Source organism: Dysidea avara, chromosome 10 (assembly GCF_963678975.1).
Source record: "Dysidea avara chromosome 10, odDysAvar1.4, whole genome shotgun sequence".
Lineage (NCBI taxonomy): Eukaryota > Metazoa > Porifera > Demospongiae > Dictyoceratida > Dysideidae > Dysidea > Dysidea avara.
The window spans coordinates 26153211-26172056 of NC_089281.1; the positions used below are offsets into that span (position 1 = coordinate 26153211).

An 18846-nucleotide genomic window follows, 5' to 3' on the forward strand; every position below is an offset into this window, starting at 1 on the left:
TATCTTTGCTGACAGTGAAAGGTGTCAATTCATGGTTGTGCAGTGTGATGGCTTCCCTATGTTTGATGGGAATTGTCCCAGTTTTCTGCTGTCACTGAATTGATTACAGAGATCCTTCTCCTAGCGTTCTTTATTTGTAATGCTGTGTAACAGGCTGGACATAGCTGAAAACGAAGCGTTATGGCCACTTAGCTATTCAGTACATGATAGCTGCATGTTCAAATTAACCTGGTGCCATTCTTTCCATTCTTATGTGGTATGTATGGGTTTACCAGAAGCTCTTATGCATAAGAATGTTAAGTTTGATTAGGGATCATAGAAATAAAAAGAAGTGAAACAAGCGAGGTCACCTACACCTGAAGATATAATAGTGGACATTCAGTCTTTAACACTACAAAAATAGAATTGATTTCCTTACTTTTAAGAGACTATGGAAAGGTATGGAAATGTCAGATTTCCATAATATTATCCTACCTTTCCTTTCGTCAGGAACGATCAAATTTCCACAACTTTCCTGAGAAGATTCAGCTGACTTTTTGATCTTTCCTTACCACTTAAGGGCTAGGAAAGGTTGTTTTCCCAACAGTAAATGTAAGGAAATGTCACTACTTTTTACCTTCATCCCACCCCTATATCCTGTATAAATTGATTTAAATGCGAAATCAACAAAATGAAATCCTTCCATACACAAAGTACATCATAGTCAAAGTACAAAAAATGTCTGTCTTGGGTGTTCATCAATAAATTTGATCTTGACAAAGTTTATCAATGGCAGACTCCTTGCCCGAATGTTTTCAGTGCACTGTTAATGGAAAAAAAGTAGATGCAATGCCAAAACATTGTACAGTACAATTAAATACCTGTTAGTATTGTATCTTTTTCCATACAACATTCCACCTCTTAAAGTCATATCCTTCTAATAGTCATACCTAATAAAAATATAATTTTGTATTATAGAATTATCCTTCAAGAAACTCACCAGGAGATGCCAAAACAGCTTGTCCTGGGTAGCAATCGATACCTGAACAATAATTCTATTACATGCTGAATGGTCCAATACAGAGAATGCTATTGAAAAGAAGATACGCATGTGAACTACTTGTCATAAACTAGTAACAGCGATACTATTAATATAACTATTATGTAATGTAGACTTTGTGCTACACTGTACTGTATCACGTGCTTGTATTTCTAATTGGTGCACTGCTTTATTTTAGTGTGAACACGTGTAGTTGAGGTAATCCATCTCCTTCGCATGCAGATCGATTGTGCATTACTGAATCGCTTCGAAACCCTTGGATTGTACTTAGAACTATCTATCACATTTGGTGCTGCTTCAGACCAAGGATTCAAATGGATAATCTTCAACGCACTAAAGCTTCAAGATGTGGTGGGCACTCCTTCGTGACCAAGCTCCTCTCAAAGGCACAGACGATTACGGAAGCCAACGCCGAACCTACACTAGAATTGTTCTCTACTTCAGACAGGGAAGGAATAGACCTCATTCTTAGCCAACTGACCGCGAAGAAATGCCAGCTGGAAGAATTAGACCAAGTAATCACCTCGGCGATAGCAACGTACGGAACAAGAGCTAGAAGACAAAGTCGCGGACACTGAGATGTACCATTTCGTGTTGACTGAACGCATGGCCACTCTACAGAAGTACTCCAGTTCCTCCTCATCACAAGCCAGCAGCAGACTCATCATCAGGAATCAAGACTTGACACTACTGATACCCAGCTAGAGAACAATAACCAGGAGTCACTAGAGCACACAGCAACTAATGGAGTGGTGAGTAAATCATTGCCGCACACACATGTTGCATGCAATGTGGGTCAGTCTGTGGGTCAGTTTGTAAGCCAGTTATCCAAGCTAACACTTCCCACATTTGGTGGGAAATTTCAAACCTTTTGGGACTCCTTTGCAGCAGTGGTCCACAATGATAATAGCTTAACAGGGGTCCAGAAATTTCATTACTTACGGGCACAATTGCTAGGGGATGCATCTAATGTAATTGACAATCTTCCACTCACTGATGCAAACTACCAACACTCTGTGGCTTTGTTGAAAGAGAGGTTTGGGCAGCCCTATAAGTTGGTCAATGCCCATATGGATGCTTTGATGAATCTTCCAAAGCCTGTTAATAATCTGGCCAGCCTACAGGTTTTCCATGACAGATTGGAAAGCCATATGAGAGCACTGCAGTCCTTGGGCAAGTCTTCAGACACCTATTGTGCAATGCTGACTCCCATGGTCCTAGGAAAACTTCCTACAGACCTTAGAAAACAGTTTGCTAGAGACCATAACAGTGGTGAATGGACTATCCAGGATGTCATGGCTTGCATTCTCAAGGAAATTCGTGTCCTTGAAGTAGGACAGTACTCTAATGGCTTTACCAAAGACGCGCATTCAACTGCTGCATCCTTCCACACTGCAGTGGGAAAATCTGTAGGCCAGCGAGAGAAGAGGGAACCACTATGCACTTATTGTAAGGGCTCACACACAGCCAACCAATGCACTGTTGTTAAAGACCACCAGCAACACACGTCTATTGTAAAGGGAGCTGGCCTATGCTTTAACTGCCTGGCACACCGCAGAGTGTCACAGTGCACCTCCCGCAGACGTTGCAAGCAGTGCAACCAAAAACATCATACTAGCTTATGCCCTCCCCCCATTGCTCCAGCCAACAATCCACAGCCTCTGCCTCCCTCTATACCTAACAACCCACAGCCACCTTCTGCCCCTGTAGCCAACCATACTCAGTCAGTCCATCCTCAGGCCCCCCCTACAAACACGACAGGTGCATTTACCACTGTCACTAGGCCCCAACCTTCATTTGAGCTAGCCCATAGTGCTTGTCTCCTGAAGACTGCTATCGCCACAGTCTCTGCAGGTCCATTTAGTACTGAAGGAAACATTCTCCTTGATGAAGGCGCACAACGCTCCTTCATCTCTCAGGACCTCGCAGACAGACTTTGCCTGAAGGCAACACATACAGAACGGGTATCTTTGTCATCCTTTGGAAACCCGGTATCGGCTGCTAGACTCCTTCAAGTATCCACCATCTTGATACACACACCAGAGCAGAGTCCCATTCCTATCTCAGTTTGGTGGTACCCAAGCTCGCAGCTCCACTACAAAACTCCATGCGGATGGAGATAACCAAGTTACCTTACTTGAAGGGTCTGCAGCTGGTTCACCCTGTCACAGAGGATGACGATTTTGAGATAACTGTTCTTGTAGGTGCCAATTACTACTGGACATTTGTCCAAGACCAAGTCGTACGTGGCAGTGGCCCTACAGCAGTCAAGTCTCGTTTGGGCTACTTACTATCTGGTCCCCTACTACAACCATCAGCAGCTGTCAACTTGATTCATATAAACTTCACAGCTTGTGATGACCTTAGCCTTAACACCTTCTGGAAAACAGAATCAAGTGGAATCTCCCCAAACACTATGGACAGCGATGACAACTTCCTGAAGGCCTACATGCAATCTAAGATCAAGCGCCAACCTGATGGAGCCTTAACTCTGAAGTTTCCTTGGAAGGAGGATCACCCCTCCCTTCCTTCCAATTTCTCTATCTGTGCCAAACGTACTAGATCCTTGGCTCAGAGGTTAGCTAAGATCCCAGAACTCTTGCGTTTGTATGGCCAGATTATTGCTGACCAAGAGTGCAAGGGCTTTATTGAGAAGGTCAATAATTTTAATACCAAGCAAACCCATTACATTCCCCATAGGGCTGTCAGAAAGGACTCGGCCACCACCCCAGTCCGCCTAGTGTATGACTGCAGTTGTAAGCAGTCATCCCACCACCCAAGTTTAAATGACTGTCTTCATGTAGGTCCACCCTTTCTTAACCATCTGTGTGCCATACTCTTACGCTTTCGCTTGTACACTTATGGTTTTTCAGCTGATATTGAGAAAACGTTTCTTCATGTCTAGCTTGATGAGTCTGACAGAGATTACACCCGCTTTCTCTGGCTATCTAATCCTGAAGACCCTAACAGTGCTTTCCAACCTTACCATTTTCGGGTTGTTCTCTTTGGGGCTAGCTGTTCCCCATTTATGCTTAACGCGGCTATCACCTTCCACTTGCAACAGTATCCATCACCTGTGTCTGCCAGTCTTCTTAGCAGCTTATATGTTGATAATGTAGTCTCAGGCTGTGATAATGAGCAAGAGGCTGCTCAGTACTTTCTAGAGTCTCGTTCCCTGATGAGTTTATCGAAATTCAACCTCCGTGCCTGGACATCAAACAGTTCATCACTAAGAGAACTAGCACAACAGCACAGCATTGCTGAGTTGAAAGAGACTGTTAAAGTCCTTGGCTTGTGCTGGAACATTGAACTTGATGAATTATCTCTCTCCCCCAAACCTGAGCTTGCCACTTGCACTCCAATCATGAAGCGTGAAGTTCTTTGCTACATCTCCTCAATTTTTGACCCACTTGGTCTGGTCACTCCAGTAACTATAACTGCTAAGTTGCTACTCCAAGAACTCTGGCAAGGTAATGTATCTTGGGATACGGAGCTTGATAAAACCTACCAGCTCAAGTGGGCTTCCATTACAGCAGACATCTTAGTTGCCTCGCAACAACGTTTCCCACGACAATACATCCTTATGCTCCAAATGGCAGACCCCTCTTCTATTGCCTTGCATGTCTTTGCTGACTCCAGTCAAAAGGCGTATGGAGCTGTCGTCTACATCCAGTGTGGCAATCACTCATCATTGGTAATATCAAAATCTCGTGTGGCTCCACTCAAACAACATTCTCTACCTAGACTGGAACTAATGGCTGCAGGTGTAGCAGCTCGTCTAGGTTCTTTTGTAGTGGACTCCCTTAACCTCAGAGCCAGCACCTATTATTGGTCTGATAACCAAATAGTCCTCTGTTGGCTTCAAAGCAAGAAGAAGCTGAAACCTTTCATCGAACACAGGGTGAAAGAGATTCAGGCCACATCATCGTTATGGCAATACTGCCCAACAGCTTGTAATCCTGCAGATCTTTTGACCCGTGGATTGACAGCTCAGCAATTTGCAAATTCAACATTATGGAGACATGGCCATCCATGGCTATCATCTCCTGCTAAGTGGCCCACTTGGAATCCCACAGAAGCCATGCTGATACAAGCTGTCACTGCTGATGACCCGCCGTCATCTGCTGCTGTCCATAATACAGCCGTATTGTCACCTGCAAATGGCACACACAACCTCATTGATCCTTCAGCTTACAGCAACTACACTAAGTTGCTAAACATAACTGCCTATGTTCTCCGCTTTGCCTATAACACCAGGCAAAAGCTATTAAAGCTCACAGGACCATTGACCCCCACTGAACTATCCATTGCCAATCTTCGATGGGTTGGTAATGTTCAGCACAGGTCTTTCCCAGAAGAAATAAGCAGTCTACAGTCACCTGATCGCTCCTCACGACTGCCACTGGTGAGGCAACTCCGACTTTATTTGGATCACACTGGCCTGATCCGTTGCGGTGGTAGAATCCACAATGCGCCACTCTCAGAATCAGCTAAGTTTCCCTACCTTCTACCACAAAAGGACCCATTCACCTCTCTCCTCATCTGGCACATTCATAAGCAACAATACCATGCTGGGGTAAGCATGACACTGACGTCCCTTCATCAGATGTATTGGGTGCCATGTGCAAGGCAAAGGATCAGATCCTTGCTGAGGAAGTGTGTGACCTGCAGGAAACTAGCTGGTCAACCATACACTGCACCGGATCCCCCACCACTAGTAAAGGCCCGTGTACAACAATCTATGCCATGTGAGGTCACTGGTATTGACTTCACAGGTGCACTGTACGTGAGAGGTAATGGAGGAGAAACTAAAGTGTACATCTGCCTATTCACGTGTGCTGTGAGTCGTGCAGTACACTTGGAGATTGTAACGGATCTCACTGTAGAGTGCTTTCTGCAGGCCTTTAGACGGTTTAGTGCTAGACGATCCTTACCGCGTCTTGTCCTCTCTGACAATGCTTCAACATTTTTGTCAGCTGCTGAGGAATTGAAATCCTTATTCTCCTCACCCTCACTTACTAATGCCTTAGCTAAGACTGGGGTAGAATGGAGGTTCATTCCCAAGAGAGCCCCCTGGTTTGGGGGATTCTGGGAGAGGCTAATTGGGTTGACCAAACTAGTTTTGAAGAAGGTCCTGGGAAGGGCATTCACAACACTTAACTGCCTGCAAACACTAATTGTAGAAGTAGAGGGTATTCTTAACAACCGGCCTCTCACTACTGTTCCCACAGACATCAATGACCCCGACCCCATCACTCCCGCCCACCTACTGTATGGTAGAAAAGTTGTTTGTGTGCCCTACCATGTGACTCCTGAGTATGACTACAGTGATCCTGATTTTGGAGATAACGACATTCAAACAAGAGCCAAGAAACAAGGAACATTGTTACAGCACTTTTGGACCAGATGGAGGCAAGAATATTTAACTGGGTTTCGAGAGTTTCACCAAACAAGTGGCTCCAATATTCAAACAGTAAAGCCAGGAGCTATTGTCTTAGTGCATGATGATACTGCTCGTCTCAATTGGCGTCTCGCAGTAGTGGAGGATACCATTCCAGGAGCAGATGGTCTAATCAGAGCAGTAAATATTAGAACATCCACTGGCAGGTCAAATCGCCCGATAACCAAGTTATATCCGCTGGAAATCACTACTGCAGAATCGGATACTTATGCAAACAGAATTCCTCACCTAAGGAAAACCCATCAAACAGTGATGCTCAAAGCTCCACAGTGGAACAAACAGATGATAATTCTATGTCTGAGAGAATTCGACCTGTTCGTCAAGCAGCTATAAGAGGAAGACAACAAGTTAAAGAGTGGACCAAAACATTATGTGGCCCCCCGGAGGATGTTATAAACTAGTAACAGCGATACTATTAATATAACTATTATGTAATGTAGACTTTGTGCTATATATACTGTATCACGTGCTTGTATTTCTAATTGGTGCTCTGCTTTATTTTAGTGTGAACACGTGTAGTTGAGGTAATCCATCTCCTTCGCGTGCAGATCGATTGTCCATTACTGAATCGCTTCGAAACCCTTGGATTGTACTTAGAACTATCTATCACACTACTGCCGGTAATAGAAAAAACACATCACATGTACAATAACAGTACACTATATTTTACAGCTGTATGAAGTGATGAACTAGGAATCCTCCTTGTATTTTGATAGTATGTTGTTAATTGTAGCAATAAGGGTTCACCTCGCTACTATAGTCAACCTAGTAAAAGCGACTGTCTCATGAAAACCTACCTAGTTTGTACAATTTCTAAAGTTCTTTTGGTTTTCTCGGCATTGAAAATTTTAATAAAACATAAACTGGGTATGAATACATAGGTATAGAACTGCATACAGTAGTACTATACAAAAGCAACCTAAATTACCTGCCTCTTTAACACTGGACCACAGTAGTGCTATATTTCTGTATAGGCTAATGGCAATAGGGATACTTTTATCTGATGTGTAGTAAACAATGATGTGTATGCAAAAGCTCAGATTTTGAAGCCACCTTACAATTTTTTGTTGGATTATAATATAGATAGCTGCTATTTTCCCGTCATTGTACCCACAAGCAATCAAGCCGACTGTCACAGTATGGTGAATCCATACGTTAGCATCAGAAATGTTAAACAGTTATGCTGTATCCTAAGCTTCTAATACTGCCAAGGTCAAGCAGAATAAATTCACTATATTTCTACAAAAAAAATTCTGGTTGGTGGTAAGCACCTCATACAAGCTCTACCTTCCATGTTCATCCTCCAGTGCCTAACTAGTAAAGTTGATAATACACTTGAGTTATGGGTATATTTGTGTCATTACATGTATTACATGTATTAGTATTAGTTGTAACAGGTAAAGAAGGCTCGGAGAGCCTGTAAAGCCTGATCTTTACAAAAAAAAGTTACTTATTAATAATTACAGAGCAAAAGCTATAACTATAATTGTATAACAAATCAACTAATCAATAGTTATACAACAAAATAGACCGGCTACATTCAAGTAGATTTTTGAAATCATTTAACGAGGGTGCATTGACTACGTGATAAGGTAGGTTATTCCAGTCATTGATAGCTCTTATGGTCAAAAATGAAGATCCCACCCTAGTTGAAGTACCGTAGATTCCCTAAAGTTTCGGCATCTCTAAATATTCGGCACTTCCCGTGCTTTGAACGCAATGTGCCCTAAATTTCGGCAAGCGCAGGAGAGTTTCTAGTTATAAGCGCGCTAATTTTTTGGCACTTGGAATACTAGCTGACGAAGGTCTCTTGAGTACTGAGGATTCCCAGTGACCTCACACATCGATGCTAGATGAAGCACCAAGTGTGAAATTGTTCAAGAAACGTAGCCGACAATATCATCGTGTGGCATCATTCACAGCTACTGCAAAACGATCGTTTCTGTTCACAGAATAAAATCTCTCCTAGCCTCACATCTCCTTGTACAACATGATATACCCGCAGATAATGTTTTGTTAAGCCATGGAGCACTTCATGCAGCACTTCATGCAGCACTTCATGCAGCACCTGGTAGCGAGATCTATCACGAGATAGTTTAATGATATTACTGATTGTGGTTTCTATTTTTATTAATTGTTGAAATCCTTAATATTACGTCTGGGTGATTGTATTCAAAAACGATGTAGTAATGACATTGACCATCCCTCCTGGATAATGTAGACAATCATAGTATATAGCGCTGTGGCCAAGTGAGTGTTGTGGAATCGTCAGCTCTGCCTCAAGGCATTCCTGTTGGTTCCTGTAGAAAGAAATCCAGAAAGTAAGCAGTAAACGGATCGAAAATAACATAGCCATGAAGCGTGCAGACTGTATTAAGGATAGATCCCTAAAAATTCGACAATAGCACAAGGTTGGTACATTTTTTCCTAATCGTTCGGCCAGACACGAATGGAATTAATTTATTTCTGCCGAATTTTTAGGGGATATACGGTATGTAGCTTAAATAATTTGAAATTATGACCCATAGTTATGGATGAATTATTACTGATTAACAAACCTGAAGCATCTACATTGAGGTAATTGTTCAATAGCTGGTATGTCATTATCATGTCCTCACATTTTCTCTGGTATTTCAGTGAAGAAAAGTCTAATTCAGCAAGGCGAGTATCGTATGTGCGATCACAAAAATCTTGAACTACGTATGTAGCTTGGTTGCTCTTCTCTGTATTTTTCAACTTGTTGTTGATCTAAAATATATTGAGGTCCCCAAATAATGTTTCCATATTCCAATACAGGCCGAATATAAAGTTTTGTATAAGTTAATACAGTGTAAATGTATTTTTGTCAAAGTGTTGAAAAGCTTTGTGAATAATTGCTATGAGACAGTTGGCTTTCTTAGTAATAGCAGTGGTTTGGTTGTGAAACTTCAGTTGGCTATCTATCTATATCTCTTATAGCATTACAAGGACTAATAACAGCACCATCGATAATGTATTTGCCAAATCCGTGTGGTTTACCCAGTTACATTTACTAATATTATACTTCAACTGCCATATTTTGGACCATCATGAAGTGAATTAATATTCTTGCTGAAGTTGAAGGAAGTCACAATAATTCTAAACATTTTTACATCATCAGCAAACTGAACTATGGGACTGTTAACAATTAAGTGCATGAAATATTAAACAGAATAGGGCCTAAAACTGAACCCTGTGGTACTCCACTGACAACATCTGACCATTTTGATTCATGGTTGTTCAAAACAACCTTTTGTTTCCTTCTCACAAGGAAATTCTAAAATCACCACATATCAACAAAAGGAGTGAATCATGACCGATCACTCCTTTTGTCACCCATTAAAATCACATATTAACAAATATGTGCGGTCATCAACCTCTGCAAGTAATTTACACAGACCAATAGTACTTTGTAAGGTATCAAAAGAGGGACTGTGGCATATGCAACCCACAAGGAGTGAGTCATGACCAATCAGTTTAATTGATATCCAGAGGGATCTGCTGATTATGCTCATTATTTTACCTATTATGCTATCTATTATGCTATGCTACACTGCTCAAAATTTTGCCTATTATGCTCAAATTTATGCTCAATATTTATACCTCAGTTCCCATATTTTTCTAGTAAATTTCCACTGTATGGGAAAACAGTAAGTGGCTGAAGCACAGACTCTAAATCCTTGCATGTCAAATGCATGTCACAAAAAAGATCGATATACTCTAATAGAACAGTCAGCTGTCTGATTATTCTCTGACTGTTCTATTAGAGTATATCGATCTTTTTCTGTGATATGTATTTTGATAAGAAAGAATTTATGGTAATGCACAAATGTTCTGCCTATTATGCTAGCATTATGCTCAATGCTTTCAGACACCTATTATGCTCATTATTATTCCAGCATAATCAGCGGGTTGCTAATGCTCATGGTGTGGATATCCATTACAGGTGACTTCAGATACTAGAAGCTTGTTTGAAACATATATCCCAACACCACGTGTTGTTTGTGGAGACTGGTGAGAGTAAAATTGCAAAAAGCTTGATAACCATGGAGTGAGAGTCTAGCAGTAGATAAAGAATTAACATTACGTTTTGGTAATATTTCAGTAATAAGAATCAAGTCAGGTCTATCACCAGCAATGAGTAAAGATAAACCATCCATTTTATTTAGCAGCTGATCAGCATTAGTATATAAAATATCTAATTTAGTCAAAGTGTTTATTGCTACAGTTTTATACAAGTCATGAAGTAAGAGGTAAGAATTCGAAGTTACAATTTCCTTGTGTTGTATCCTTTAAGATTTTTGTGGATCAAGAATTGGATTACAGGATACTAGGGCCCAAACGAACTTGGATTGTCAGGGTTTGAACATTCATCAACTAAAGTTCACGAATCTTTCAAACTTTTAAAAAGAGCTGGTTCCTGTTTACAAATCATAATCACAGTATATTAAATGTTAAATGCATGTCTCAAAAGTTTGTAATACACACATGCAGTTGTACTGACTCAACCATTTTACTGAGAAAAGTAAAAATACTTGTGGTTACTAGGTTTTAAATATATTTTACTACTGCTATACAGTTGAGACAAGTGACTGGCACCACATAGAAACCTTAAAACCTCATAGAGGGATGGCCTGTGACCACCACTACACCATCAACACATAACTTAATTAAATGCCAAATACCATATGTCTAGCCTCCCCCACATCATTATTGAACACAGCAAGATGGATAGCTTAACTGTATTGTATCACTATCTAATTAGTAACTATAGTTCGAAGTTTGAACTGTTCAACCAACATTTGAATGTTCATTCGAACTTGAGAATTCACCAAAGTTCGTTTGGGCCCTACAGGATACAGGTATACACAAAGTACAATATCACTTACACTTAGAGGAGACACACTTATTGACATACATTCCATACTAACAACCAATAATCACATTAATAAAACCACTAACCTGAAACTTTAAAAGTTCTCATATGGTTAGCCCATTCTTTGTCTTATCTTATCCCTAAAAAATCAATGCAAAGGGGTGCATGCAATATCTCATACACACAACTTGCCTCAAGCATAACCCTCAAAGTCGTTTGCTAAAGTTGCAGTTAGTTCATAAATCTTGTGATCCGTTTGCTACACTAAAACCAACTATAACAAACAAACAAACACAGGCAAATTAATGTTTGCCTCTATTATACTTGGGTGTCATAAGGTGGCACAGCGGTACTGAAAGTTGGCTCATACAAGGTGATGGCACCACAAGAGTCGGGCAGGATTTTGGGTTGGCAAGCTGCAATCCTTCTCCTCCATCTGTGCGCGCCATCTCAGCATTAAGCCTGAGCATTAACTGCTCTAGCTGTATCACACATCATCATCAGCTGCTTCTTTGTTCCAAATAATAACTTAATATTTCTATGAAGCATTAGCACAATGATGCGCTGTTGCAAGTTTTGTGGTGAGGATAAGTTACTCTGCGATGGTGATAACAACTTCAGCTAGACTACCTGGTGATAATAGCTGAATAGGTAGACTAGATCAAAGTCAGAGTGGCCATGTAGAGTGTCCTGTTCCAGTAATTGCTGGCATGGCTACTTGATGTCTAACTCACGCATTGTAGCCATAGTCAGTCTCATTCAGTCGTGCACATTCATCAGTAATTAAATTCTTAGCCAAATAACTTTCATTGCATGCATTTAAAAACTTAACAACTTTACATATGTTTACTGTGCAATGTAAATATATGGAAAGTTAGAAGGCTTTGAAAGATAGTCTTTCCATGAGTTTCCTGAAACATAGTAGTTATTACTCTAATAATACAGATGGTTGATTGATTGTTCTATTAGAGTAATTCAAGTTTCAAAACAATCGGTGTTGATATGCTAGTAAAGTATACACAGCTACATGGTTAGCCAAATAATGCAAGTGCCATGTTTGAATTGGCAAAACAGTTGTTATCTCATAGTAGTATAATTGAAACTAAGGAGGCAAAGCAAGAAACCATGAACTCAAGATCCCATAGTTCACATCATTGGATAAAGCTACTGTGCTACTTAAGTTTGTAGTACACCCATCCTTGAATAGTGGCTTCTTTCACACAGTAGTCATTTCCTTAAACTTTGTGTTGCTGAAAGTTATAGTAGCTGTAGCTACTGACATGGTAATTTTGAGTACAATGAGTTGCTTTGCATGTTTCAAAGGGATTGGGAAAACCCCCTCTTCTGCACTTCTGCCATCTATGTCTTATTGATATTTGGATTAGTCTGACAGATGAAGTTTTAATTTGGTTGTTAAGTTACTGATAACTTTGAGAGTATATTTGGCAATCACCTGAGCCCCCGCCAAATATACTCCCAATGGTTTTGTACTGGAACAAGCATGTTTTCATGTTGTAAGCATGTTTGCGTGCCTGAATGGTCTATACTAAATGTATATGATATCCCCCCCAACAACACCTTTGCTGTAAAAAAAGGCGCGTCCAAGAAACTACAAGTATCTGTAACCCCACGTAAAACAGATAAGCTGTAGAAAAACACTCCATGAAATTAATGGGTAACTGAAAGAGCTGATATCTAGAGCAGCCAAGAATCAATAATGTTACTACAACTGACTATGATTACCAAAGAATACCTTGGCTGTAGAACAGGTAAATAAAAGTAACTGGCAACCAAAACAGCTGATATCTGAAGCGGCCAAGAATAAAAGTTAAGTTGATACAACTTACTACAATTATAAACTTGCAACATTGAATCCTAATCATTCAACTGTGTTCTATACATTCACCCTTGCTACATCCTAAATTAATTCTTTGTAACTCTAATTGGCTGGTAATTTGGCCGCCTTTTTTTCTTTACTCTGACTATTGAAAAAGGCAGCCAAATTACCAGCCAATTAGAGTTACAAAGAATTAATTTAGGATGTAGCAAGGGTGAATGTATAGAACACAGTTGAATGATTAGGATTCAATGTTGCAAGTTTATAATTGTAGTAAGTTGTATCAAGAGTAAATATTATTTACTCTTGGTTGTATCAACTTAACTTTTATTCTTGGCCGCTTCAGATATCAGCTGTTTTGGTTCCCAGTTACTTTTATTTACCTGTTCTACAGCCAAGGTATTCTTTGGTAATCATAGTCAGTTGTAGTAACATTATTGATTCTTGGCTGCTCTAGATATCAGCTCTTTCAGTTATCCATTAATTTCATGGAGTATTTTTCTACAGCTTATCTGTTTTACGTGGGGTTACAGATACTTGTAGTTTCTTGGACGCACCCTTTTTTACAGCAAAGGTGTTTTTTTTTGGGGGGGGGGGGGGGGGATATCACTAATTTTTGTCAGTTATATAATTTACAGACCCAATGTTCAAGCCATGGGGGGTGTATGATGAATTCTGCCTTGTAGAGGTGTTGCAACCAAACAGAAATCTGCTGATAGGTGGTGGGCATATAACATACATTCCTATAGTAGCTATTAATTTTTTTATTAGGACAAGAGCCAGTGGAAATTACTGGTCATGCCAAGCAATAATGGCTACAGTCAGGGTAACCAAAGATGTGTGTAAAGCACTTATTTGCAAAGCATGTTTTTCTAGGTGATCTTGGGGAATGCCACCATCTTGAAATAGCAACTCTGAGATTGCATCTGGGATCTGGAAGTGTTTTCAGACAGAGATGTAAATATTCAGCTATACTGTTCAATGACTGTTCTATTAGAGTATATTTCCTGACTGTTCTATTAGAGTATTTATTGCTTGACTGTTCTATTGGAGTATATCAATCATTCTGTACTTGTCAATGAATAAAACCTACTATGACCACTGCCATAGTGCCCTGAGGACGACCTATCAACTTGGTTTGCCACTTGTAGAACTAGATGCTTTGCTAAGGGTTGTGAAAGAGATCACAAACATTGTACTATTATTTTTATTTCACTACATACAAACACACGCTTACATCATATACAAGCACAAGATGCACACAAAATGTGCAAACACTATATACACATGTTCACAAGCATACACCACATATTGGTTGTACTCAAGTTAATATCACATCTCTTGTGAAATGCTCTTGTAGGAGAGATGATAGTGCCTTTACTTGGTGCTAAAAAGTTCTTGCAGAAAAGAAAATTATGTTGTAGATACTGTTTAGTGCTGGTTAATTACACATGTCACTCCGTAGTTAAGCCATGAGGATATCCAAGCAAGTGTCTTTGGTGTTGCAACTGATGTTCCAGGTTAGTTGTATGTGTGTTTAATTTAAGGTTAAGTTCAGTGCCTGCTTGTTTTTTTACAGGTCTTACTTAACCTTGTGTCATCATGCAGACATCTGAATATTGTGCAAGCTGTGTAGAACAACCCCAACTCATATACACAATCATTGGCAACCACGAACCACATGCATATGTACATTCAAGCAATCTGTTACAAAAATTGAAAGCCACAACACAAGCTCATACCAGCAAACCACGAACCACATTCCAGCAATTTGTTACATACTTTGTTACACCATGGTATGTGCATAATGATCAAGTAATGAAAGCCACAACACAAACTCCATGGTGCATTAATGGAAATAAATAAGTTCCACCTGACTGACAATTATCACGTGACCTATTTAGGGGATATCCCTTGGAAAGACCCTGCACAGTAACACTTCAAGTGAAAAGTGAACACACTTGATATGCGATTTATATTATTATTGATGGCAGTCCATGTCTTGAGAGAGAAGTATAATATTATTAAACACTAAAATACATTAAAGTACGAGTACTGCATTGTAGAGCCATAACCAAGAACAAGTTCCACTTGACTGACAATGATCATGTGGCCTATTTAGGGGAAATCTCTTGGAAAGTCCCTGTAACACCTCAAGTGAATACACGTGATACGCGGTTTACATTAATTATTGATGGCAGTCCATGTCTTGAGAGGACTGAAATATTTGTTATATTGTAACTGGATTTCAATGGAGCGGCGAAGCGTACTTAACTGATTTGAAACTAAGATATGTAGAGTCTACACCGCTTGAAGAAGAACGTCGAGTGGATATTAAAGGGTCGCCGGCGAGAATACTGATGTACTCAACTCTTCGTGGAGGTTCAGTAACAAAAAGAGGAGTGGAGGTTCAGTAACGAAACGAGGAGTGGAGGTTCAGTAACGAAAGGAGTGAAAAAAAAATGAGGCTAGTGTACAAAGTGCCACATCTATTCACACTGATTAACCGCGTGTATGCGATTGGTTTTTAGACTGTCAAACGTCTGCACTGACTAGTGCAAGTTCACTGAGACCAAGCTAAAAACTTCTGTGATGGTACCAAGTTGAGTAGCAGCAAGTACCAAGCTTGAAATTATATCTCATGGATGGATTGTCATCAAGGTGTACTCGTACAGACCAAACAGCTTTCAGTATTGTCACTGTAGTGCCAATTTAGAAGTCCTGGAACTAGGTGGAAGAAGTAAGGTAATCTACATGATGCTTGTACAAAAAATACTCTTTCACATTGCATACTGGTCTTTATGTACAATGAAATCTGTCTAATCAGGACACTGTGTAGTAAGGTCACTGCTGGGCCAACTTGTGAATCCTCAAACGTATTACCTCAAGGGTGTGATGAATTTTCAGGTCCTCAAATTTTGTATCACCTCAAGATGTGATGAATTTTCATTTCCCCAAATCTGTCATTTACGTAAAAAGTGACAGATTTTTAGCTGTATTGTATTTAATACCCGCCTGTCAATTTTACAGGTACAGGGTACTTGGTCATAGCATGTGATTCTCTTACTAGCAGTGGTACATATGTAAAGATCAAGGTTTGGGGGAGTAAGTTTATATAGACAGGAATTATATAATGTTATGTGTGTTCTTTAGTTCTCAACTGTCAAGTGTACGTGGACGATGAGGCCTTGACATTATATCTCAGTTGATTACAATCGTCTGAATTTCCAGGATGAGGCGTACAGTCGCGATGGGACTAACTACAGTGGAACCTGTCTTAGCGACCACCTGTATAGAAAGGCCACCTCTTTAAAAAGACCAGCTTTAAATTCCCCTAGTGAGAAGTTTATACACTAATTTACCTGTCTAAAGCAGCCACCTGCCTATTAAGGCCAAGAAATCTTGGCCCGAAGGTGACCGGCTTAGACAGTTTCCACTAGGCTGCATCCCATTTTATTGTCAGAATTTTATTGTTAATGTCACAAACAATTAATGTGATATATTTTTTTATGTAACATGTGTATTAATTAAATGACATGCATGACGAAAGCCACAATGGGAGTGACTACTTGCTGTTAGGGTGGGTAATGCTATGTAACAAGCTGGTTTGAGCACTACCAGAACACACAATACACCATGTGTGGTGTGGCAACAAGAATTATGCTTGGAACACCTTCTCTAATGACACTATGTTCTTGACGCTTTAACACTTGTTTATAAGATATCTGCCAATTATCAACGCACGCATGAGGCGTGGCACTAAATGGAGTTTAAAAGATTTTTGTTTAAAACATCTTCCCTTATGGTTCTACACGCTTTTACAACTTGTTTATCAGACATTAGGGCTTGTGTCCACATCGTGTCTTTAAAAGTTATTGTAGGGATTAGAGGTTTGATCGAAGAAAATATGCGAATGAACAAACCAGGATTAGATAATGTCAGTGCTAGATGGACTGTACAAACATGAGTAAGTTGATTGGTATAAGGTGACACTAGGTGTAACACAAGGTTGAGAAATAAAGCGAAATATGTCTAAATACATGTTTAGTACCAGTTGCAAGAAAACTACTATGAAAAAAGATTTTTTTATTACACAACGTAATACAAACCTATTGAGAGATGTTGCATAATTCAGGGCTAATATTGTGAAACTGTCCCTACACGTAAATAACTCACAGTAGTGGCCGCGTGTCTTTTAATTGAGCGTGCGCTTTGTAGTTTCTTGGCCGCGCACCTCACTACCATGAGTCTTGATTTTATTTTTAAAGCCACATAACTCACTTGTTCTTGCCCATATCAAAGTGCTTTTTTGATCATTAGTTCTGGTGTTTAAAAGGCTTTACAGCGCTACTAAATGTTTAGGCAGCTGACCCATGTAACAAGATTTATTAGCAAGAAATGAGGGCTCAGGTAAACATGAACAGACAATAGTAGGGACCACAAAGATTTGGGTGTGGGCCATGAAAAACATCAGGCTCACTTTTCTCAGACGATGATGAGGCAGTATTGGTTAGGTACAACTAAGCCCAAAGAAACCTTCAGATCGACCCGAAATGCTTTCAACAAATTGCTATGGACTTTTTAAAACAATTATTTAATGGAATTTTCTAGTGACTGACTGACTGATTGACTCTGAGTAACTGACTGACTGATTGACTCTGAGTAACTGACTGACTGATGCCTTCAGACAAGCATAATTCGATAACAGCTACTGATACAGGTTTGGTTTTTCACTGTTCGACGTCTCTTCAGCCGGATACGTGCCTTTTGGCATACTGCAGTATGTACAATGCATTCTTCATGGACTTATCAGTGTCCTCCTTTGTGTCCCATTCATCTTTGCTGACAGCGAAAGGTGTTGGTTTGGCGGAAGCATGTGATGGCTTCCTTTTGTAATGGAAATTGTCCATATTTTCATAGTAGCTACTTTGCAGAAGTGCTTTTTGAACAGTTTTTGACTTGTACTGCTGTGTATTGGGTTGAACATAGCTAACAACGAAACATAATGGATACTTCACTTTTCAGACAATAATTGATAATTGATATAACTGGCACGCATGGTGCCATTTCTTTCTTTTGATGCAGTATGTGTGGATTATGGAGGTGCTTTTCGAACAGTTCTTGATTCATAATGCTGTGTAACAGGTTGAAAATAGCTGATAATGAAGTGTAATGGATACTTCACTTTTCAGACAATAATTAATATAGCTGGGGCACATGGCACTATTTTTTTCTTCTGATGCGGTGTACATGAGTTCATCATTCATAATAATTCTTATTTAAATGCAAAAAAATTTGGAATTTTAGGGACCATAGCACATCAATAAAAAGTACTGAAACAAGCTGGAGTAGTGCATGATATTAAATCGCAGTAAAACACTAAGAAGTGTTATATCCCTACTGTGCATTTCCATTATGGTATCTTGAGCACTGTAGGAGATATAACACTCCTTATTGTTTTGCTGTGATTTAATATCATGCATTACTCCAGCTTGTCTAAGTACTTTTTATTGATGTGCTATGGTAGGTACCTACTGGTTGAAAATTCCAAATTTTTTTGTGTACTTGTATTAATTATGACCAGTTTGTTTTTAGAAGAATAAGGCGTCTGTAAA

General features: G+C 39.7%; 1 protein-coding gene across 1 annotated transcript in view; it reads left to right on the plus strand.

Annotated features, from left to right (window-relative positions):
- Nucleotides 1-18846, plus strand: part of LOC136268443 (protein mono-ADP-ribosyltransferase PARP14-like) — a 47433-nt gene that overhangs the window by 17872 nt on the left and 10715 nt on the right. The gene's annotated exons all lie outside the window — the stretch shown is intronic.